This window comes from Chiloscyllium punctatum, chromosome 22 (assembly GCF_047496795.1).
Source record: "Chiloscyllium punctatum isolate Juve2018m chromosome 22, sChiPun1.3, whole genome shotgun sequence".
NCBI classification, from domain to species: domain Eukaryota; kingdom Metazoa; phylum Chordata; class Chondrichthyes; order Orectolobiformes; family Hemiscylliidae; genus Chiloscyllium; species Chiloscyllium punctatum.
This window is the reverse complement of record NC_092760.1, coordinates 26346469-26369474: the sequence shown is the minus strand read 5'-3', so window position 1 is coordinate 26369474 and position 23006 is coordinate 26346469. Positions and strand designations below refer to the sequence as shown.

General features: G+C 40.4%; 1 long non-coding RNA gene across 1 annotated transcript in view; it reads left to right on the top strand.

Moving 5' to 3' along the window:
• Positions 1–7031: 7031 nt before the first annotated feature.
• LOC140493468 (uncharacterized) overlaps positions 7032–23006 on the top strand; it is a 724813-nt gene continuing 708838 nt past the window's right edge. Inside the window, exon 1 of the long non-coding RNA XR_011963683.1 lies at positions 7032–7156. This is a non-coding gene — a long non-coding RNA (uncharacterized lncRNA). The remainder of the gene's footprint in view (positions 7157–23006) is intronic.

Sequence of the window (23006 nt, the reverse complement as noted above, 5' to 3'; positions counted from 1 at the left end):
TTTCACTATCAGTCCTCTCAGTTCAGTGTTGTTTCAATATCTGTACTCTAGCTGTAGTCTTCTTTCTCTGTCTGTATTCTCAGTTCCGGTTTGTTTCACTCTGCGTCCTCACAGTTCAATGTCGTTTCACTATCTGTACTCACTGTTCCGTGTTGTTTCTCTATCTGTACTCTCAGCTTAGTGGTGTTTCTCTATCTGTACTCACAGTTCAGTGTTGTTTCTCAATTTGTACTCTGAGTTCAGTGTTGTTTCTCTATCTGTACACTCAGTTCAGTGTTGTTTCTCTGTCTGTCCTCACAATTGAATGTTGTTTTACTATCATTCCTCTCAGTTCTGTGGTGTTTCAATATCTGTACTCTATCTGTAGTCTTCTTTCTCTGTCTGTACACTCAGTTCAGGTATGTTTCTCTATCTGTACTCACAGTTCAATGTTGTTTCTCTGTCTGTACTCAGAATTGAATGTTGTTTCACTATCAGTCCTCTCAGTTCGGTGTTGTTTCAAGATCTGTACTCGATCTGCAGTCTTCTTTCACTGTATGTACTCTCAGTTCAGGTTTGTTTCACTATCTGTAATCTCAGTTCAGTGTTGTTCCTCTGCCAGTACTCACAGTTCAGTATTGTTTCTCTATTTGTAATCTCAGTTCAGTGTTGTTTCTCTATCTGGACTTACAGTTCAGTGTGTTGTTTCTAGATCTGTCCTCTGATTTCAGTGTTTTTCCTCTTGGTCTGTGCTCAGTTCAGTGTTGTCTGTCTGCCTGTACTCACTGTTCAGGCTTGTTTTGCAATCAGTTTTTACTGTTCAGTGATCTTTCTCTGTATGTACTCACAGTTCAGTGTGTTGTTTCTCTATCTGTTCTCTCAGCTCAGTGGTGTTTCTCTATCTGTTCTCACAGTTCAGGGTTGTTTCTCAATCTGTACTCTCATTTCAGTGTCGTTTCTCTATCTGTATACTCAGTTCACTGTTGTTTCTCTGTCTGTACTCACAATTGAATGTTGTTTCACTATCAGTCCTCTCAGTTCAGTGTTGTTTCAATATCTGTACTCTAGCTGTAGTCTTCTTTCTCTGTCTGTATTCTCAGTTCCGGTTTGTTTCACTCTGCGTCCTCACAGTTCAATGTTGTTTCACTATCTGTACTCACTGTTCAGTGTTGTTTCTCTCTCTGTACTCTCAGCTTAGTGGTGTTTCTCTATCTGTACTCACAGTTCAGTGTTGTTTCTCAATTTGTACACTGAGTTCAGTGTTGTTTCTCTATCTGTACACTCAGTTCACTGTTGTTTCTCTGTCTGTACTCACAATTGAATGTTGTTTCACTATCAGTCCTCTCAGTTCTGTGTTGTTTCAATATCTGTAATCGATCTGTAGACTTCTTTCACTGTCTGTACTCTCAGTTCAGGTTTGTTTCACTATCTGTAATCTCAGTTCAGTGTTGTTCCTCTGCCAGTATTTACAGTTCAGTATTTTTTCTCTATCTGTAATCTCAGTTCAGTGTTGTTTCTCTCTCTGGACTTACAGTTCAGTGTGTTGTTTCTCGATCTGTCCTCTCATTTCAGTGTTGGTCCTCTCGGTCTGTGCTAAGTTCAGTGTTGTCTGTCTGCCTGTACTCACTGTTCAGGCTTGTTAAAAAATCAGTTTTTACTGTTCAGTGTTGTTTCTCTATCTGTACTCACAGTTCACAGTTGTTTCACTATCTGTAATCTCAGTTCAGTGTGTTGTTTCTCTATCTGTACTCACAGTTCAATGTTGTTTCACTATCTGCCCTCACAGTTCAATGTCGTTTCACTATCTGTACTCACAGTTCATTCTTGTTTCTCTATCTGTACTCTCAGCTTAGTGGTGTTTGTCTAACTGTACTCTCAGCTGAGTGGTGTTTCTCTATCTGTACACTCAGTTCAGTGTTGTTTCTCTGACTGTACTCACAATTGAATGTTGTTTCACTATCAGTCCTCTCAGTTCGGTGTTGTTTCAATGTCTGTACTCTCGCTGTAGTCTTTTTTCTCTGTCTGTAATCTCAGTTCAGGTTTGTTTCTCTATCTGTACACTCAGTTCCGTGTTGTTTCTCTATCTGTGCACTCAGTTCACTGTTGTTTCTCTGTCTGTACTCACAATTGAATGTTTTTTCACTATCAGTCCTCAGAGTTCAGTGTTGTTTCAATATCTGAAGTCTCGCTGTAGTCTTCTTTCTCTGTCTTTACTCTCAGTTCAGGTTTGTTTCTCTATCTGTAATCACAGTTCACAGTTATTTGTCTATCTGTACTCCCAGGTTAGTCTTGTTTCTCGATCTGTAATCTCAGTTCAGTGTGTTGAGTCTCTCCTTGTACTCACAATTCAATGTTGTTTCACTATCTGTCCTCACAGTTCAATGTTGTTTCACTATCTGTACTCACAGTTCAGTGTTGTTTCTCTATCTGTACTCTCAGCTCAGTGGTGTTTCTCTATCTGTACACTCAGTTCAGTGTTGTTTCTCTGTCTGTACTCACAATTGAATGTTGTTTCACTATCAGTCCTCACAGTTCAGTGTTGTTTCAATTTCTGTACTCTATCTGTAGTCTTCTTTCTCTGTCTGTACTCTCAGTTCAGGTTTGTTTCTCTATCTGTACTCACAGTTCACAGTTATTTCTCTATCTGTACTCCCAGATTAGTCTTGTTTCTCGATCTGTAATCTCAGTTCAGTGTATTGAGTCTCTCCTTGTACTCACAATTCAATGTTGTTTCACTCTCTGTCCTCACAGTTTAATGTTGTTTCACTATCTGTCCTCACAGTTCAGTGTTGTTTCTCTCTCTGTTCTCTCAGCTCAGTGGTGTTTCTCTATCTGTACACTCAGTTCACTGTTGTTTCTCTGTCTGTACTCACAATTGAATGTTGTTTCACTATCAGTCCTCTCAGTTCAGTGTTGTTTCAATATCTGTACTCTAGCTGTAGTCTTCTTTCTCTGTCTGTATTCTCAGTTCCGGTTTGTTTCACTCTGTGTCCTCACAGTTCAATGTTGTTTCACTATCTGTACTCACTGTTCAGTGTTGTTTCTCTATCTGTACTCTCAGCTTAGTGGTGTTTCTCTATCTGTACTCACAGTTCAGTGTTGTTTCTCAATTTGTACACTGAGTTCAGTGTTGTTTCTCTATCTGTACACTCAGTTCAGTGTTGTTTCTCTGTCTGGACTCACAATTGAATGTTGTTTCACGATCAGTCCTCTTAGTTCTGTGTTGTTTCAATATCTGTAATCGATCTGTAGTCTTCTTTCACTGTCTGTACACTCAGTTCAGGTTTGTTTCACTATCTGTAATCTCAGTCCAGTGTTGTTCCTCTGCCAGTATTTACAGTTCAGTATTTTTTCTCTATCTGTAATCTCAGTTCAGTGTTGTTTCTCTATCTGGACTTACAGTTCAGTGTGTTGTTTCTAGATCTGTCCTCTCATTTCAGTGTTGTTCCTCTCGGTCTGTGCTCAGTTCAGTGTTGTCTGTCTGCCTGTACTCACAGTTCAGTGTTGTGTTGCAATCTGTTGTTACTATTCAGTGTTGTTTCTCTATCTGCCATCACAGTTCACAGTTGTTTCTCTATCTGCACTCTCAGTTTCGTCTTGTTTCTCTATCTGTCATCTCAGTTCAGTGTGGTGTTTCTCTGTCTGTACTCGCAGTATACAGTTGTTTCTCTATCTGTAATCTCAGTTCAGTGTGTTGTTTCTCTATCTGTACTCACTGTTCAGTGTTCTTTCTCTATCTGTACTCACAGTTCACAGTTGTTTCTCTATCTGCACTCTCAGTTTAGTCTTGTTTCTCTATCTGTAATCTCAGTTCAGTGTGTTGTTTCTCTATGTGTACTCACAGTACACAGTTGTTTCTCTATCTGTAATCTCAGTTCAGTGTGTTGTTTCTCTATCTGTTCTCACAGTTCAATGTTGTTTCACTATCTGCCCTCACAGTTCAATGTCGTTTCACTCTCTGTACTCACAGTTCATTCTTGTTTGTCTATCTGTACTCTCAGCTTAGTGGTGTTTCTCTATCTGTACTCTCAGCTGAGTGGTGTTTCTCTATCTCTACACTCAGTTCAGTGTTGATTCTCTAGCTGTGCACTCAGTTCAGTGTTGCTTCTCTGACTGTACTCACAATTGAATGTTGTTTCACTATCTGTCCTCTCAGTTCAGGAATGTTTCAATATCTGTACTCTAGCTGTAGTCTTCTTTCTCTGTCTGTACTCTCAGTTCAGGTTTGTTTCTCTATCTGTACACTCAGTTCCGTGTTGTTTCTCTATCTGTGCACTCTGTTCACTGTTGTTTCTCTGTCTGTACTCACAATTGAATGTTGTTTCACTATCAGTCCTCACAGTTCAGTGTTGTTTCAATATCTGAAGTCTCGCTGTAGTCTTCTTTCTCTGTCTGTACTCTCAGTTCAGGTTTGTTTCTCTTTCTGCACTCACAGTTCACAGTTATTTCTATATCTGTACTCCCAGTTTAGTCTTGTTTCTCGATCTGTAATCTCAGTTCAGTGTGTTGAGTCTCTCCTTGAACTCACAATTCAATGTTGTTTCACTATCTGTCCTCACAGTTCAATGTTGTTTCACTATCTGTACTCACAGTTCAGTGTTGTTTCTCTATCTGTACTCTCAGCTCAGTGGTGTTTGTCTATCTGCACTCACAGTTCAGTGTTGTTTCTCAATCTGTACTCTCATTTCAGTGTTGTTCCTCTATCTGTACACTCAGTTCACTGTTGTTTCTCTGTCTGTACTCACAATTGAATGTTGTTTCACTATCAGTCCTCTCAGTACAGTGTTGTTTCAATATCTGTACTCTAGCTGTAGTCTTCTTTCTCTGTCTGTATTCTCAGTTCCGGTTTGTTTCACTCTGCGTCCTCACAGTTCAATGTTGTTTCACTATCTGTACTCACTGTTCAGTGTTGTTTCTCTATCTGTACTCTCAGCTTAGTGGTGTTTCTCTATCTTTACTCACAGTTCAGTGTTTTTTCTCAATTTGTACACTGAGTTCAGTGTTGTTTCTCTGTCTGTACTCACAATTGAATGTTGTTTTACTATCATTCCTCTCAGTTCTGTGGTGTTTCAATATCTGTACTCTATCTGTAGTCTTCTTTCTCTGTCTGTACTCTCAGTTCAGGTTTGTTTCTCTATCTGTACTCACAGTTCAATGTTGTTTCTCTGTCTGTACTCAGAATTGAATGTTGTTTCACTATCAGTCTTCTCAGTTCTGTGTTGGGAGGTTGAATGTCTAGTAAAGAGGAAGAAGGAGGCTTACATAAGGTTGAGGAAACAAGGTTCAGACAGAGCAGTGGAGGGATACAGGATAGCCAGAAGGGACCTGAAGAAAGGGATTAGGAGAGCTAAGAGAGGGCATGAAAAATCCCTGGCGGATAGGATCAAGGATAACCCCAAGGCATTCTATGCGTATGTGAGAAACCTGAGAATGACGAGAACGAGGGTAGGTCCGATCAAGGACAGTGGTGGGAGACTGTGTATTGAGTCGGAAGAGATAGGAGAGGTCTTGAACAAGTACTTCTCTTCAGTATTTACGAACGAGAGGGACTGTATTGTTGAAGAGGAGAGTGTGAAACGGACTGATAAGCTAGAAGAGATATCTGTTAGGAAGGAAGATGTGTTGGACATTTTGAACAACTTGAGGATAGACAAGTCCCCCGGGCCTGACGGGATATATCCTAGGATTATGTGGGAAGCAAGAGAGGAAATTGCAGTACCGTTGGCAATGATCTTCTCGTCTTCACTGGCAACGGGGGTGGTACCAGGGGACTGGAGAGTAGCGAATGTTGTGCCCCTGTTCAAAAAAGGGAATAGGGATAACCCCGGGAATTACAGGCCAGTTAGTCTTACTTCTGTGGTAGGCAAAGTAATGGAAAGGGTACTGAGGGATAGGATTTACGAGTATCTGGAACGGCACTGCTTGATTAGGGACAGCCAGCACGGATTTGTGAAGGGTAGGTCTTGCCTTACAAGTCTTATTGAATTCTTCGAGGAGGTGACCAAGCATGTGGATGAGGGTAGAGCAGTGGATGTAGTGTACATGGATTTTAGTAAGGCATTTGATAAGGTTCCCCATGGTAGGCTTATGCGGAAAGTCAGGAGGCATGGGATAGAGGGAAATTTGGCCAATTGGATAGAAAACTGGCTAACCGGTCGAAGTCAGAGAGTGGTGGTAGATGGTAAATATTCAGCATGGAGTCCAGTTACAAGTGGAGTTCCGCAGGGATCAGTTCTGGGCCCTCTGCTGTTTGTAATTTTTATTAATGACTTAGATGAGGGAGTCGAAGGGTGGGTCAGTAAATTTGCAGATGATACAAAGATAGGTGGAGTTGTGGACAGTGAGGAGGGCTGTTGTCGGCTGCAGAGGGACTTAGATATGATGCAGAGCTGGGCTGAGGAGTGGCAGATGGAGTTCAACCCTGCCAAGTGTGAAGTTGTCCATTTTGGAAGAACAAATAAGAATGCGGAATACAGGGTTAATGGTAGGGTTCTTGGTCAGGTGGAGGAACAGAGGGATCTTGGGGTCTATGTACATAGATCTTTGAAGGTTGCCACTCAGGTGGATAGAGTTTGTAAGAAGGCCTATGGAGTATTATCGTTCATTAGCAGAGGGATTGAATTCAAGAGTCGTGAGGTGATGTTGCAGCTGTACAGGACTTTGGTTAGGCCACATTTGGAGTACTGTGTGCAGTTCTGGTCGCCTCACTTTAGGAAAGATGTGGAAGCTTTGGAGAGGGTGCAGAGAAGATTTACCAGGATGTTGCCTGGAATGGAGAGTAGGTCATACGAGGATAGGTTGAGAGTTCTCGGCCTTTTCTCGTTGGAACGGCGAAGGATGAGGGGTGACTTGATAGAGGTTTATAAGATGATCAGAGGAATAGATAGAGTAGACAGTCAGAAACTTTTTCCACGGGTACAACAGAGTGTTACAAGGGGACATAAATTTAAGGTGAAGGGTGGAAGGTATAGGGGAGATGTCAGGGGTGGGTTCTTCACCCAGAGAGTGGTGGGGGCATGGAATGCGCTGCCCGTGGGAGTGGTAGAGTCAGATTCATTGGCGACCTTTAAGCGGCATTTGGATAGGTACATGGATGGGTGCTTAATCTAGGATAGAAGTTCGGCACAACATCGTGGGCCGAAGGGCCTGTTCTGTGCTGTATTGTTCTATGTTCTATGTTCTATGTTCTAAGATCTGTACTCGATCTGCAGTCTTCTTTCACTGTCTGTACTCTCAGTTCAGGTTTGTTTCACTATCTGTAATCTCAGTTCAGTGTTGTTCCTCTGCCAGTACTCACAGTTCAGTATTGTTTCTCTATCTGTAATCTCAGTTCAGTGTTGTTTCTCTATCTGGACTTACAGTTCAGTGTGTTGTTTCTAGATCTGTCCTCTCATTTCAGTGTTGTTCCTCTTGGTCTGTGCTCAGTTCAGTCTTGTCTGTCTGCCTGTACTCACTGTTCAGGCTTGTTTTGCAATCAGTTTTTACTGTTCAGTGTTCTTTCTCTATCTGTACTCACAGTTCACAGTTGTTTCTCTATCTGCACTCTCAGTTTAGTCTTGTTTCTCTATCTGTACTCACAGTTCAGTATTGTTTCTCTATCTGTTCTCTCAGCTCAGTGGTGTTTCTCTATCTGCACTCATAGTTCAGTGTTGTTTCTCAATCTGTACTCTCATTTCAGTGTTGTTTCTCTATCTGTACTCTCAGCTCAGTGGTGTTTGTCTATCTGTACTCACAGTTCAGTGTTGTGTCTCAATTTGTACACTGAGTTCAGTGTTGTTTCTCTATCTGTACACTCAGTTCACTGTTCTTTCTCTGTCTGTACTCACAATTGAATGTTGTTTCACTATCAGTCCTCTCAGTTCAGTGTTGTTTCAATATCTGTACTCTAGCTGTAGTCTTCTTTCTCTGTCTGTATTCTCAGTTCCGGTTTGTTTCACTCTGCGTCCTCACAGTTCAATGTTGTTTCACTATCTGTACTCACTGTTCCGTGTTGTTTCTCTATCTGTACTCTCAGCTTAGTGGTGTTTCTCTATCTGTACTCACAGTTCAGTGTTGTTTCTCAATTTGTACTCTGAGTTCAGTGTTGTTTCTCTATCTGTACACTCAGTTCAGTGTTGTTTCTCTGTCTGTCCTCACAATTGAATGTTGTTTTACTATCATTCCTCTCAGTTCTGTGGTGTTTCAATATCTGTACTCTATCTGTAGTCTTCTTTCTCTGTCTGTACACTCAGTTCAGGTATGTTTCTCTATCTGTACTCACAGTTCAATGTTGTTTCTCTGTCTGTACTCAGAATTGAATGTTGTTTCACTATCAGTCCTCTCAGTTCTGTGTTGTTTCAAGATCTGTACTCGATCTGCAGTCTTCTTTCACTGTATGTACTCTCAGTTCAGGTTTGTTTCACTATCTGTAATCTCAGTTCAGTGTTGTTCCTCTGCCAGTACTCACAGTTCAGTATTGTTTCTCTATTTGTAATCTCAGTTCACTGTTGTTTCTCTGTCTGTACTCACAATTGAATGTTGTTTCACTATCAGTCCTCTCAGTTCAGTGTTGTTTCAATATCTGTACTCTAGCTGTAGTCTTCTTTCTCTGTCTGTATTCTCACTTCCGGTTTGTTTCACTCTGCGTCCTCACAGTTCAATGTTGTTTCACTATCTGTACTCACTGTTCAGTGTTGTTTCTCTCTCTGTACTCTCAGCTTAGTGGTGTTTCTCTATCTGTACTCACAGTTCAGTGTTGTTTCTCAATTTGTACACTGAGTTCAGTGTTGTTTCTCTATCTGTACACTCAGTTCACTGTTGTTTCTCTGTCTGTACTCACAATTGAATGTTGTTTCACTATCAGTCCTCTCAGTTCTGTGTTGTTTCAATATCTGTAATCGATCTGTAGACTTCTTTCACTGTCTGTACTCTCAGTTCAGGTTTGTTTCACTATCTGTAATCTCAGTTCAGTGTTGTTCCTCTGCCAGTATTTACAGTTCAGTATTTTTTCTCTATCTGTAATCTCAGTTCAGTGTTGTTTCTCTATCTGGACTTACGGTTCAGTGTGTTGTTTCTCGATCTGTCCTCTCATTTCAGTGTTGGTCCTCTCGGTCTGTGCTAAGTTCAGTGTTGTCTGTCTGCCTGTACTCACTGTTCAGGCTTGTTAAAAAATCAGTTTTTACTGTTCAGTGTTGTTTCTCTATCTGTACTCACAGTTCACAGTTGTTTCACTATCTGTAATCTCAGTTCAGTGTGTTGTTTCTCTATCTGTACTCACAGTTCAATGTTGTTTCACTATCTGCCCTCACAGTTCAATGTCGTTTCACTATCTGTACTCACAGTTCATTCTTGTTTCTCTATCTGTACTCTCAGCCTAGTGGTGTTTGTCTATCTGTACTCTCAGCTGAGTGGTGTTTCTCTATCTGTACACTCAGTTCAGTGTTGTTTCTCTGACTGTACTCACAATTGAATGTTGTTTCACTATCAGTCCTCTCAGTTCGGTGTTGTTTCAATGTCTGTACTCTCGCTGTAGTCTTCTTTCTCTGTCTGTAATCTCAGTTCAGGTTTGTTTCTCTATCTGTACTCACAGTTCACAGTTATTTGTCTATCTGTATTCCCAGGTTAGTCTTGTTTCTCGATCTGTAATCTCAGTTCAGTGTGTTGAGTCTCTCCTTGTACTCACAATTCAATGTTGTTTCACTATCTGTCCTCACAGTTCAATGTTGTTTCACTATCTGTACTCACAGTTCAGTGTTGTTTCTCTATCTGTACTCTCAGCTCAGTGGTGTTTCTCTATCTGTACACTCAGTTCAGTGTTGTTTCTCTGTCTGTACTCACAATTGAATGTTGTTTCACTATCAGTCCTCACAGTTCAGTGTTGTTTCAATTTCTGTACTCTATCTCTAGTCTTCTTTCTCTGTCTGTACTCTCAGTTCAGATTTGTTTCTCTATCTGTACTCACAGTTCACAGTTATTTCTCTATCTGTACTCCCAGATTAGTCTTGTTTCTCGATCTGTAATCTCAGTTCAGTGTATTGAGTCTCTCCTTGTACTCACAATTCAATGTTGTTTCACTATCTGTCCTCACAGTTTCATGTTGTTTCACTATCTGTCCTCACAGTTCAGTGTTGTTTCTCTCTCTGTTCTCTCAGCTCAGTGGTGTTTCTCTATCTGTACACTCAGTTCACTGTTGTTTCTCTGTCTGTACTCACAATTGAATGTTGTTTCACTATCAGTCCTCTCAGTTCAGTGTTGTTTCAATATCTGTACTCTAGCTGTAGTCTTCTTTCTCTGTCTGTATTCTCAGTTCCGGTTTGTTTCACTCTGCGTCCTCACAGTTCAATGTTGTTTCACTATCTGTACTCACTGTTCAGTGTTGTTTCTCTATCTGTACTCTCAGCTTAGTGGTGTTTCTCTATCTGTACTCACAGTTCAGTGTTGTTTCTCAATTTGTACACTGAGTTCAGTGTTGTTTCTCTATCTGTCCACTCAGTTCAGTGTTGTTTCTCTGTCTGTACTCACAATTGAATGTTGTGTCACTATCAGTCCTCTCAGTTCTGTGTTGTTTCAATATCTGTAATCGATCTGTAGTCTTCTTTCACTGTCTGTACACTCAGTTCAGGTTTGTTTCACTATCTGTAATCTCAGTTCAGTGTTGTTCCTCTGCCAGTATTTACAGTTCAGTATTTTTTCTCTATCTGTAATCTCAGTTCAGTGTTGTTTCTCTATCTGGACTTACAGTTCAGTGTGTTTTTTCTAGATCTGTCCTCTCATTTCAGTGTTGTTCCTCTCGGTCTGTGCTCAGTTCAGTGTTGTCTTTCTGCCTGTACTCACTGTTCAGGCTTGTTTTGCAATCAGTTTTTACTGTTCAGTGTTGTTTCTCTATCTGTACTCACAGTTCACAGTTGTTTCTCTATCTGCACTCTCAGTTTAGTCTTGTTTCTCTATCTGTAATCTCAGTTCAGTGTGTTGTTTCTCTATCTGTACTCACAGTACATAGTTGTTTCTCTATCTGTAATATCAGTTCAGTGTGTTGGTTCTCTATCTGTACTCACTGTTCAGTGTTCTTTCTCTATCTGTACTCACAGTTCGCAGTTGTTTCTCTATCTGCACTCTCAGTTTAGTCTTGTTTCTCTATCTGTAATCTCAGTTCAGTGTGTTGTTTCTCTATCTGTACTCACAGTACACAGTTGTTTCTCTGTCTGTAATCTCAGTTCAGTGTGTTGTTTCTCTATCTGTTCTCACAGTTCAATGTTGTTTCACTATCTGCCCTCACAGTTCAATGTCGTTTCACTCTCTGTACTCACAGTTCATTCTTGTTTGTCTATCTGTACTCTCAGCTTAGTGGTGTTTCTCTATCTGTACTCTCAGCTGAGTGGTGTTTCTCTATCTGTACACTCAGTTCAGTGTTGTTTCTCTAGCTGTGCACTCAGTTCAGTGTTGCTTCTCTGACTGTACTCACAATTGAATGTTGTTTCACTATCTGTCCTCTCAGTTCAGGAATGTTTCAATATCTGTACTCTAGCTGTAGTCTTCTTTCTCTGTCTGTACTCTCAGTTCAGGTTTGTTTCTCTATCTGTACACTCAGTTCCGTGTTGTTTCTCTATCTGTGCACTCAGTTCACTGTTGTTTCTCTGTCTGTACTCACAATTGAATGTTGTTTCACTACCAGTCCTCACAGTTCAGTGTTGTTTCAATATCTGAAGTCTCGCTGTAGTCTTCTTTCTCTGTCTGTACTCTCAGTTCAGGTTTGTTTCTCTTTCTGTACTCACAGTTCACAGTTATTTCTATATCTGTACTCCCAGTTTAGTCTTGTTTCTCGATCTGTAATCTCAGTTCAGTGTGTTGAGTCTCTCCTTGAACTCACAATTCAATGTTGTTTCACTATCTGTCCTCACAGTTCAATGTTGTTTCACTATCTGTACTCACAGTTCAGTGTTGTTTCTCTATCTGTACTCTCAGCTCAGTGGTGATTGTCTATCTGCACTCACAGTTCAGTGTTGTTTCTCAATCTGCACTCTCATTTCAGTGTAGTTCCTCTATCTGTACACTCTGTTCACTGTTGTTTCTCTGTCTGTACTCACAATTGAATGTTGTTTCACTATCAGTCCTCTCAGTTCAGTGTTGTTTCAATATCTGTACTCTAGCTGTAGTCTTCTTTCTCTGTCTGTATTCTCAGTTCCGGTTTGTTTCACTCTGCGTCCTCACAGTTCAATGTTGTTTCACTATCTGTACTCACTGTTCAGTGTTGTTTCTCTATCTGTACTCTCAGCTTAGTGGTGTTTCTCTATCTGTACTCACAGTTCAGTGTTGTTTCTCAATTTGTACACTGAGTTCAGTGTTGTTTCTCTATCTGTACACTCAGTTCAGTGTTGTTTCTCTGTCTGTACTCACAATTCAATGTTGTTTTACTATCATTCCTCTCAGTTCTGTGTGGTTTCAATATCTGTACTCTATCTGTAATCTTCTTTCTCTGTCTGTACTCTCAGTTCAGGTTTGTTTCTCTATCTGTACTCACAGTTCAATGTTGTTTCTCTGTCTGTACTCAGAATTGAATGTTGTTTCACTATCAGTCTTCTCAGTTCTGTGTTGTTTCAAGATCTGTACTCGATCTGCAGTCTTCTTTCACTGTCTGTACTCTCAGTTCAGGTTTGTTTCACTATCTGTAATCTCAGTTCAGTGTTGTTCCTCTGCCAGTACTCACAGTTCAGTATTGTTTCTCTATCTGTAATCTCAGTTCAGTGTTGTTTCTGTATCTGGACTTACAGTTCAGTGTGTTGTTTCTAGATCTGTCCTCTCATTTCAGTGTTGTTCCTCTTGGTCTGTGCTCAGTTCAGTCTTGTCTGTCTGCCTGTACTCACTGTTCAGGCTTGTTTTGCAATCAGTTTTTACTGTTCAGTGTTCTTTCTCTATCTGTACTCACAGTTCACAGTTGTTTCTCTATCTGCACTCTCAGTTTAGTCTTGTTTCCCTATCTGTACTCACAGTTCAGTATTGTTTCTCTATCTGTTCTCTCAGCTCAGTGGTGTTTCTCTATCTGCACTCACAGTTCAGTGTTGTTTCTCTATCTGTACACTCAGTTCACTGTTGTTTCTCTGTCGGTACTCACAATTGAATGTTGTTTCACTATCAGTCCTCTCAGTTCAGTGATGTTTTAATATCTGTACTCTAGCTGTAGTCTTCTTTCTCTGTCCGTATTCTCAGTTCCGGTTTGTTTCACTCTGCGTCCTCACAGTTCAATGTTGTTTCACTATCTGTACTCACAGTTCAGTGTTGTTTCTCTCTCTGTACTCTCAGCTTAGTGGTGTTTCTCTATCTGTACTGACAGTTCAGTGTTGTTTCTCAATTTGTACTCTGAGTTCAGTGTTCTTTCTCTATCTGTACACTCAGTTCAGTGTTGTTTCTCTGTCTGTACTCACAATTGAATGTTGTTTTACTATCATTCCTCTCAGTTCTGTGGTGTTTCAATATCTGTACTCTATCTGTAGTCTTCTTTCTCTGTCTGTACTCTCAGTTCAGGTTTGTTTCTCTATCTGTACTCACAGTTCAATGTTGTTTCTCTGTCTGTACTCAGAATTGAATGTTGTTTCACGATCAGTCCTCTCAGTTCTGTGTTGTTTCATGATCTGTACTCGATCTGCAGTCTTCTTTCACTGTCTGTACTCTCAGTTCAGGTTTGTTTCACTATCTGTAATCTCAGTTCAGTGTTGTTCCTCTGCCAGTACTCACAGTTCAGTATTGTTTCTCTATCTGTAATCTCAGTTCAGTGTTGTTTCTCTATCTGGACTTACAGTTCAGTGTGTTGTTTCTAGATCTGTCCTCTCATTTCAGTGTTGTTCCTCTTGGTCTGTGCTCAGTTCAGTGTTGTCTGTCTGCCTGTACTCACTGTTCAGGCCTGTCTTGCAATCAGTTTTTACTGTTCAGTGTTCTTTCTCTATCTGTACTCACAGTTCACAGTTGTTTCTCTATCTGCACTCTCAGTTTAGTCTTGTTTCTCTATGTGTACTCACAGTTCAGTATTGTTTCTCTATCTGTTCTCTCAGCTCAGTGGTGTTTCTCTTTCTGCACTCACAGTTCAGTGCTGTTTCTCAATCTGTACTCTCATTTCAGTGTTGTTTCTCTATCTGTACACTCAGTTCACTGTTGTTTCACTGTCTGTACTCACAATTGAATGTTGTTTCACTATCAGTCCTCTCAGTTCAGTGTTGTTTTAATATCTGTACTCTAGCTGTAGTCTTCTTTCTCTGTCTGTATTCTCAGTTACGGTTTGTTTCACTCTGCGTCCTCACAGTTCAATGTTGTTTCACTATCTGTACTCACTGTTCAGTGTTGTTTCTCTCTCTGTACTCTCAGCTTAGTGGTGTTTCTCTATCTGTACTCACAGTTCAGTGTTGTTTCTCAATTTGGACACTGAGTTCAGTGTTGTTTCTCTATCTGTACACTCAGTTCACTGTTGTTTCTCTGTCTGTACTCACAATTGAATGTTGTTTCACTATCAGTCCTCTCAGTTCTGTGTTGTTTCAATATCTGTAATCGATCTGTAGACTTCTTTCACTGTCTGTACTCTCAGTTCAGGTTTGTTTCACTATCTGTAATCTCAGTTCAGTGTTGTTCCTCTGCCAGTATTTACAGTTCAGTATTTTTTCTCTATCTGTAATCTCAGTTCAGTGTTGTTTCTCTCTCTGGACTTACAGTTCAGTGTGTTGTTTCTCGATCTGTCCTCTCATTTCAGTGTTGGTCCTCTCGGTCTGTGCTCAGTTCAGTGTTGTCTGTCTGCCTGTACTCACTGTTCAGGCTTGTTTTGCAATCAGTTTTTACTGTTCAGTGTTGTTTCTCTATCTGTACTCACTGTTCAGTGTTCTTTCTCTATCTGTACTCACAGTTCACAGTTGTTTCTCTATCTGCACTTTCAGTTTAGTCTTGTTTCTCAATCTGTACTCACAGTTAAGTATTGTTTCCCTATCTGTACTCTCAGCTCAGTGGTGTTTCTCTATCTGCACTCACAGTTCAGTGTTGATTCTCAGTCTGTACTCTCATTTCAGTGTTGTTCCTCTATCTTTACACTCAGTTCAGTGTTGTTTCTCTGTCTGTACTCACAATTGAATGTTTTTTCACTATCAGTCCTCACAGTTTAGTGTTGGTTCAATATCTGTGTTCTAGCTGTAGTCTTCTTTCTCTGTCTGTACTCTCAGTTCAGGTTTGTTTCTCTATCTGTACACTCAGTTCCGTGTTGTTTCTCTATCTGTGCACTCAGTTCACTGTTGTTTCTCTGTCTGTACTCACAATTGAATGTTGTTTCACTATCAGTCCTCACAGATCAGTGTTGTTTCTCTATCTGTACTCTCAGCTCAGTGGTGTTTGTCTATCTGCACTCACAGTTCAGTGTTGTTTCTCAATCTGTACTCTCATTTCAGTGTTGTTCCTCTCTCTGTACACTCAGTTCACTGTTGTTTCTCTGTCTGTACTCACAATTGAATGTTGTTTCACTATCAGTCCTCTCATTTCAGTGTTGGTCCTCTCGGTCTGTGCTCAGTTCAGTGTTGTCTGTCTGCCTGTACTCGCTGTTCAGGCTTGTTTTGCAATCAGTTTTTACTGTTCAGTGTTGTTTCTCTATCTGTACTCACTGTTCAGTGTTGTTTCTCTATCTGTACTCTCAGCTCAGTGGTGTTTGTCTATCTGCAGTCACAGTTCAGTGTTGTTTCTCAATCTGTACTCTCATTTCAGTGTTGTTCCTCTCTCTGTACACTCAGTTCACTGTTGTTTCTCTGTCTGTACTCACAATTGAATGTTGTTTCACTATCAGTCCTCTCAGTTCAGTGTTGTTTCAATATCTGTACTCTAGCTGTAGTCTTCTTTCTCTGTCTGTATTCTCAGTTCCGGTTTGTTTCACTCTGCGTCCTCACAGTTCAATGTGTTTCACTATCTGCACTCACAGTTCAGTATTGTTTCTCTATCTGTAATCTCAGTTCAGTGTTGTTTCTCTATCTGGACTTACAGTTCAGTGTGTTGTTTCTAGATCTGTCCTCTCATTTCAGTGTTTTTCCTGTTGGTCTGTGCTCAGTTCAGTGTTGTCTGTCTGCCTGTACTCACTGTTCAGGTTTGTTTTGCAATCAGTTTTTACTGTTCAGTGATCTTTCTCTGTATGTACTCACAGTTCAGTGTGTTGTTTCTCTATCTGTTCTCTCAGCTCAGTGGTGTTTCTCTATCTGTTCTCACAGTTCAGGGTTGTTTCTCAATCTGTACTCTCATTTCAGTGTTGTTTCTCTATCTGTATACTCAGTTCACTGTTGTTTCTCTGTCTGTACTCACAATTGAATGTTGTTTCACTATCAGTCCTCTCAGTTCAGTGTTGTTTCAATATCTGTACTCTAGCTGTAGTCTTCTTTCTCTGTCTGTATTCTCAGTTCCGGTTTGTTTCACTCTGCGTCCTCACAGTTCAATGTTGTTTCACTATCTGTACTCACTGTTCAGTGTTGTTTCTCTCTCTGTACTCTCAGCTTAGTGGTGTTTCTCTATCTGTACTCACAGTTCAGTGTTGTTTCTCAATTTGTACACTGAGTTCAGTGTTGTTTCTCTATCTGTACACTCAGTTCACTGTTGTTTCTCTGTCTGTACTAACAATTGAATGTTGTTTCACTATCAGTCCTCTCAGTTCTGTGTTGTTTCAATATCTGTAATCGATCTGTAGACTTCTTTCACTGTCTGTACTCTCAGTTCAGGTTTGTTTCACTATCTGTAATCTCAGTTCAGTGTTGTTCCTCTGCCAGTATTTACAGTTCAGTATTTTTTCTCTATCTGTAATCTCAGTTCAGTGTTGTTTCTCTCTCTGGACTTACAGTTCAGTGTGTTGTTTCTCGATCTGTCCTCTCATGTCAGTGTTGGTCCTCTCGGTCTGTGCTCAGTTCAGTGTTGTCTGTCTGCCTGTTCTCACTGTTCAGGCTTGTTTTGCAATCAGTTTTTACTGTTCAGTGTTGTTTCTCTATCTGTACTCACTGTTCAGTGTTCTTTCTCTATCTGTACACTCAGTTCCGTGTTGTTTCTCTATCTGTGCACTCAGTTCACTGTTGTTTCTCTGTCTGTACTCACAATTGAATGTTGTTTCACTATCAGTCCTCACAGATCAGTGTTGTTTCTCTATCTGTACTCTCAGCTCAGTGGTGTTTGTCTATCTACACTCACAGTTCAGTGTTGTTTCTCAAACTGTACTCTCATTTCAGTGTTGTTCCTCTCTCTGTACACTCAGTTCACTGTTGTTTCTCTGTCTGTACTCACAATTGAATGTTGTTTCACTATCAGTCCTCTCATTTCAGTGTTGGTCCTCTCGGTCTGTGCTCAGTTCAGTGTTGTCTGTCTGCCTGTACTCACTGTTCAGGCTTGTTTTGCAATCAGTTTATACTGTTCAGTGTTGTTTCTCTATCTGTACTCACTGTTCAGTGTTGTTTCTCTATCTGTACTCTCAGCTCAGTGGTGTTTGTCTATCTGCACTCACAGTTCAGTGTTGTTTCTCAATCTGTACTCTCATTTCAGTGTTGTTCCTCTATCTGTACACTCAGTTCACTGTTGTTTCTCTGTCTGTACTCACAATTGAATGTTGTTTCACTATCAGTCCTCTCAGTTCGGTGTTGTTTCAATATCTGTACTCTCGCTGTAGTCTTCTTTCTCTGTCTGTACTCTCAGTTCAGGTTTGTTTCTCTATCTGTACACTCAGTACCGTGTTGTTTCTCTATCTGTGCACTCAGTTCACTGTTGTTTCTCTGTCTGTACTCACAATTGAATGTTTTTTCACTATCAGTCCTCAGAGTTCAGTGTTGTTTCAATATCTGAAGTCTCGCTGTAGTCTTCTTTCTCTGTCTGTACTCTCAGTTCAGGTTTGTTTCTCTATCTGTACTCACAGTTCACAGGTATTTTCTATCTGTACTCCCATTTTAGTCTTGTTTCTCGATCTGTAATCTCAGTTCAGTGTGTTGAGTCTCTCCTTGAACTCACAATTCAATGTTGTTTCACTATCTGTCCTCACAGTTCAATGTTGTTTCACTATCTGTACTCACAGTTCAGTGTTGTTTCTCTATCTGTACACTCAGTTCACTGTTGTTTCTCTGTCTGTACTCACAATTGAATGTTGTTTCACTATCAGTCCTCTCAGTTCGGTGTTGTTTCAATATCTGTACTCTCGCTGTAGTCTTCTTTCTCTGTCTGTACTCTCAGTTCAGGTTTGTTTCTCTATCTGTACACTCAGTACCGTGTTGTTTCTCTATCTGTGCACTCAGTTCACTGTTGTTTCTCTGTCTGTACTCACAATTGAATGTTTTTTCACTATCAGTCCTCAGAGTTCAGTGTTGTTTCAATATCTGAAGTCTCGATGTAGTCTTCTTTCTCTGTCTGTACTCTCAGTTCAGGTTTGTTTCTCTATCTGTACTCACAGTTCACAGTTATTTCTCTATCTGTACTCCCATTTTAGTCTTGTTTCTCGATCTGTAATCTCAGTTCAGTGTGTTGAGTCTCTCCTTGTCCTCACAATTCAATGTTGTTTCACTATCTGTCCTCACAGTTCAGTGTTGTTTCTCTATCTGTACTCTCAGCTCAGTGGTGTTTCTCTATCTGTACTCACAGTTCAATGTTGTTTCTCTGTCTGTACTCACAATTGAATGTTGTTTTACTATCATTCCTCTCAGTTCTGTGGTGTTTCAATATCTGTACTCTATCTGTAGTCTTCTTTCTCTGTCTGTACTCTCAGTTCAGGTTTGTTTCTCTATCTGTACTCACAGTTCAATGTTGTTTCTCTGTCTGTACTCAGAATTGAATGTTGTTTCACTATCAGTCCTCTCAGTTCTGTGTTGTTTCATGATCTGTACTCGATCTGCAGTCTTCTTTCACTGTCTGTACTCTCAGTTCAGGTTTGTTTCACTATCTGTAATCTCAGTTCAGTGTTGTTCCTCTGCCAGTACTCACAGTTCAGTATTGTTTCTCTATCTGTAATCTCAGTTCAGTGTTGTTTCTCTATCTGGACTTACAGTTCAGTGTGTTGTTTCTAGATCTGTCCTCTCATTTCAGTGTTGTTCCTCTTGGTCTGTGCTCAGTTCAGTGTTGTCTGTCTGCCTGTACTCACTGTTCAGGCCTGTTTTGCAATCAGTTTTTACTGTTCAGTGTTCTTTCTCTATCTGTACTCACAGTTCACAGTTGTTTCTCTATCTGCACTCTCAGTTTAGTCTTGTTTCTCTATCTGTACTCACAGTTCAGTATTGTTTCTCTATCTGTTCTCTCAGCTCAGTGGTGTTTCTCTTTCTGCACTCACAGTTCAGTGCTGTTTCTCAATCTGTACTCTCATTTCAGTGTTGTTTCTCTATCTGTACACTCAGTTCACTGTTGTTTCACTGTCTGTACTCACAATTGAATGTTGTTTCACTATCAGTCCTCTCAGTTCAGTGTTGTTTTAATATCTGTACTCTAGCTGTAGTCTTCTTTCTCTGTCTGTATTCTCAGTTACGGTTTGTTTCACTCTGTGTCCTCACAGTTCAATGTTGTTTCACTATCTGTACTCACTGTTCAGTGTTGTTTCTCTCTCTGTACTCTCAGCTTAGTGGTGTTTCTCTATCTGTACTCACAGTTCAGTGTTGTTTCTCAATTTGGACACTGAGTTCAGTGTTGTTTCTCTATCTGTACACTCAGTTCAGTGTTGTTTCTCTGTCTGTACTCACAATTGAATGTTGTTTCACTATCAGTCCTCTCAGTTCTGTGTTGTTTCAATATCTGTAATCGATCTGTAGACTTCTTTCACTGTCTGTACTCTCAGTTCAGGTTTGTTTCACTATCTGTAATCTCAGTTCAGTGTTGTTCCTCTGCCAGTATTTACAGTTCAGTATTTTTTCTCTATCTGTAATCTCAGTTCAGTGTTGTTTCTCTCTCTGGACTTACAGTTCAGTGTGTTGTTTCTCGATCTGTCCTCTCATTTCAGTGTTGGTCCTCTCGGTCTGTGCTCAGTTCAGTGTTGTCTGTCTGCCTGTACTCACTGTTCAGGCTTGTTTTGCAATCAGTTTTTACTGTTCAGTGTTGTTTCTCTATCTGTACTCACTGTTCAGTGTTCTTTCTCTATCTGTACTCACAGTTCACAGTTGTTTCTCTATCTGCACTTTCAGTTTAGTCTTGTTTCTCTATCTGTACTCACAGTTAAGTATTGTTTCCCTATCTGTACTCTCAGCTCAGTGGTGTTTCTCTATCTGCACTCACAGTTCAGTGTTGATTCTCAGTCTGTACTCTCATTTCAGTGTTGTTCCTCTATCTTTACACTCAGTTCAGTGTTGTTTCTCTGTCTGTACTCACAATTGAATGTTTTTTCACTATCAGTCCTCACAGTTCAGTGTTGGCTCAATATCTGTGTTCTAGCTGTAGTCTTCTTTCTCTGTCTGTACTCTCAGTTCAGGTTTGCTTCTCTATCTGTACACTCAGTTCCGTGTTGTTTCTCTATCTGTGCACTCAGTTCACTGTTGTTTCTCTGTCTGTACTCACAATTGAATGTTGTTTCACTATCAGTCCTCACAGATCAGTGTTGTTTCTCTATCTGTACTCTCAGCTCAGTGGTGTTTGTCTATCTGCACTCACAGTTCAGTGTTGTTTCTCAATCTGTACTCTCATTTCAGTGTTGTTCCTCTCTCTGTACACTCAGTTCACTGTTGTTTCTCTGTCTGTACTCACAATTGAATGTTGTTTCACTATCAGTCCTCTCATTTCAGTGTTGGTCCTCTCGGTCTGTGCTCAGTTCAGTGTTGTCTGTCTGCCTGTACTCGCTGTTCAGGCTTGTTTTGCAATCAGTTTTTACTGTTCAGTGTTGTTTCTCTATCTGTACTCACTGTTCAGTGTTGTTTCTCTATCTGTACTCTCAGCTCAGTGGTGTTTGTCTATCTGCACTCACAGTTCAGTGTTGTTTCTCAATCTGTACTCTCATTTCAGTGTTGTTCCTCTCTCTGTACACTCAGTTCACTGTTGTTTCTCTGTCTGTACTCACAACTGAATGTTGTTTCACTATCAGTCCTCTCAGTTCAGTGTTGTTTCAATATCTGTACTCTAGCTGTAGTCTTCTTTCTCTGTCTGTATTCTCAGTTCCGGTTTGTTTCACTCTGCGTCCTCACAGTTCAATGTGTTTCACTATCTGCACTCACAGTTCAGTATTGTTTCTCTATCTGTAATCTCAGTTCAGTGTTGTTTCTCTATCTGGACTTACAGTTCAGTGTGTTGTTTCTAGATCTGTCCTCTCATTTCAGTGTTTTTCCTGTTGGTCTGTGCTCAGTTCAGTGTTGTCTGTCTGCCTGTACTCACTGTTCAGGTTTGTTTTGCAATCAGTTTTTACTGTTCAGTGATCTTTCTCTGTATGTACTCACAGTTCAGTGTGTTGTTTCTCTATCTGTTCTCTCAGCTCAGTGGTGTTTCTCTATCTGTTCTCACAGTTCAGGGTTGTTTCTCAATCTGTACTCTCATTTCAGTGTTGTTTCTCTATCTGTATACTCAGTTCACTGTTGTTTCTCTCTCTGTACTCACAATTGAATGTTGTTTCACTATCAGTCCTCTCAGTTCAGTGTTGTTTCAATATCTGTACTCTAGCTGTAGTCTTCTTTCTCTGTCTGTATTCTCAGTTCCGGTTTGTTTCACTCTGCGTCCTCACAGTTCAATGTTGTTTCACTATCTGTACTCACTGTTCAGTGTTGTTTCTCTCTCTGTACTCTCAGCTTAGTGGTGTTTCTCTATCTGTACTCACAGTTCAGTGTTGTTTCTCAATGTGTACACTGAGTTCAGTGTTGTTTCTCTATCTGTACACTCAGTTCACTGTTGTTTCTCTGTCTGTACTCACAATTGAATGTTGTTTCACTATCAGTCCTCTCAGTTCTGTGTTGTTTCAATATCTGTAATCGATCTGTAGACTTCTTTCACTGTCTGTACTCTCAGTTCAGGTTTGTTTCACTATCTGTAATCTCAGTTCAGTGTTGTTCCTCTGCCAGTATTTACAGTTCAGTATTTTTTCTCTATCTGTAATCTCAGTTCAGTGTTGTTTCTCTCTCTGGACTTACAGTTCAGTGTGTTGTTTCTCGATCTGTCCTCTCATGTCAGTGTTGGTCCTCTCGGTCTGTGCTCAGTTCAGTGTTGTCTGTCTGCCTGTTCTCACTGTTCAGGCTTGTTTTGCAATCAGTTTTTACTGTTCAGTGTTGTTTCTCTATCTGTACTCACTGTTCAGTGTTCTTTCTCTATCTTTACACTCAGTTCCGTGTTGTTTCTCTATCTGTGCACTCAGTTCACTGTTGTTTCTCTGTCTGTACTCACAATTGAATGTTGTTTCACTATCAGTCCTCACAGATCAGTGTTGTTTCTCTATCTGTACTCTCAGCTCAGTGGTGTTTGTCTATCTACACTCACAGTTCAGTGTTGTTTCTCAGTCTGTACTCTCATTTCAGTGTTGTTCCTCTCTCTGTACACTCAGTTCACTGTTGTTTCTCTGTCTGTACTCACAATTGAATGTTGTTTCACTATCAGTCCTCTCATTTCAGTGTTGGTCCTCTCGGTCTGTGCTCAGTTCAGTGTTGTCTGTCTGCCTGTACTCACTGTTCAGGCTTGTTTTGCAATCAGTTTTTACTGTTCAGTGTTGTTTCTCTATCTGTACTCACTGTTCAGTGTTGTTTCTCTAACTGTACTCTCAGCTCAGTGGTGTTTGTCTATCTGCACTCACAGTTCAGTGTTGTTTCTCAATCTGTACTCTCATTTCAGTGTTGTTCCTCTCTCTGTACACTCAGTTCACTGTTGTTTCTCTGTCTGTACTCACAATTGAATGTTGTTTCACTATCAGTCCTCTCAGTTCAGTGTTGTTTCAATATCTGTACTCTAGCTGTAGTCTTCTTTCTCTGTCTGTATTCTCAGTTCCGGTTTGTTTCACTCTGCGTCCTCACAGTTCAATGTTGTTTCACTATCTGTACTCACTGTTCAGTGTTGTTTCTCTATCTGTACTCTCAGCTTAGTGGTGTTTCTCTATCTGTACACTCAGTTCACTCTTGTTTCTCTGTCTGTACTCA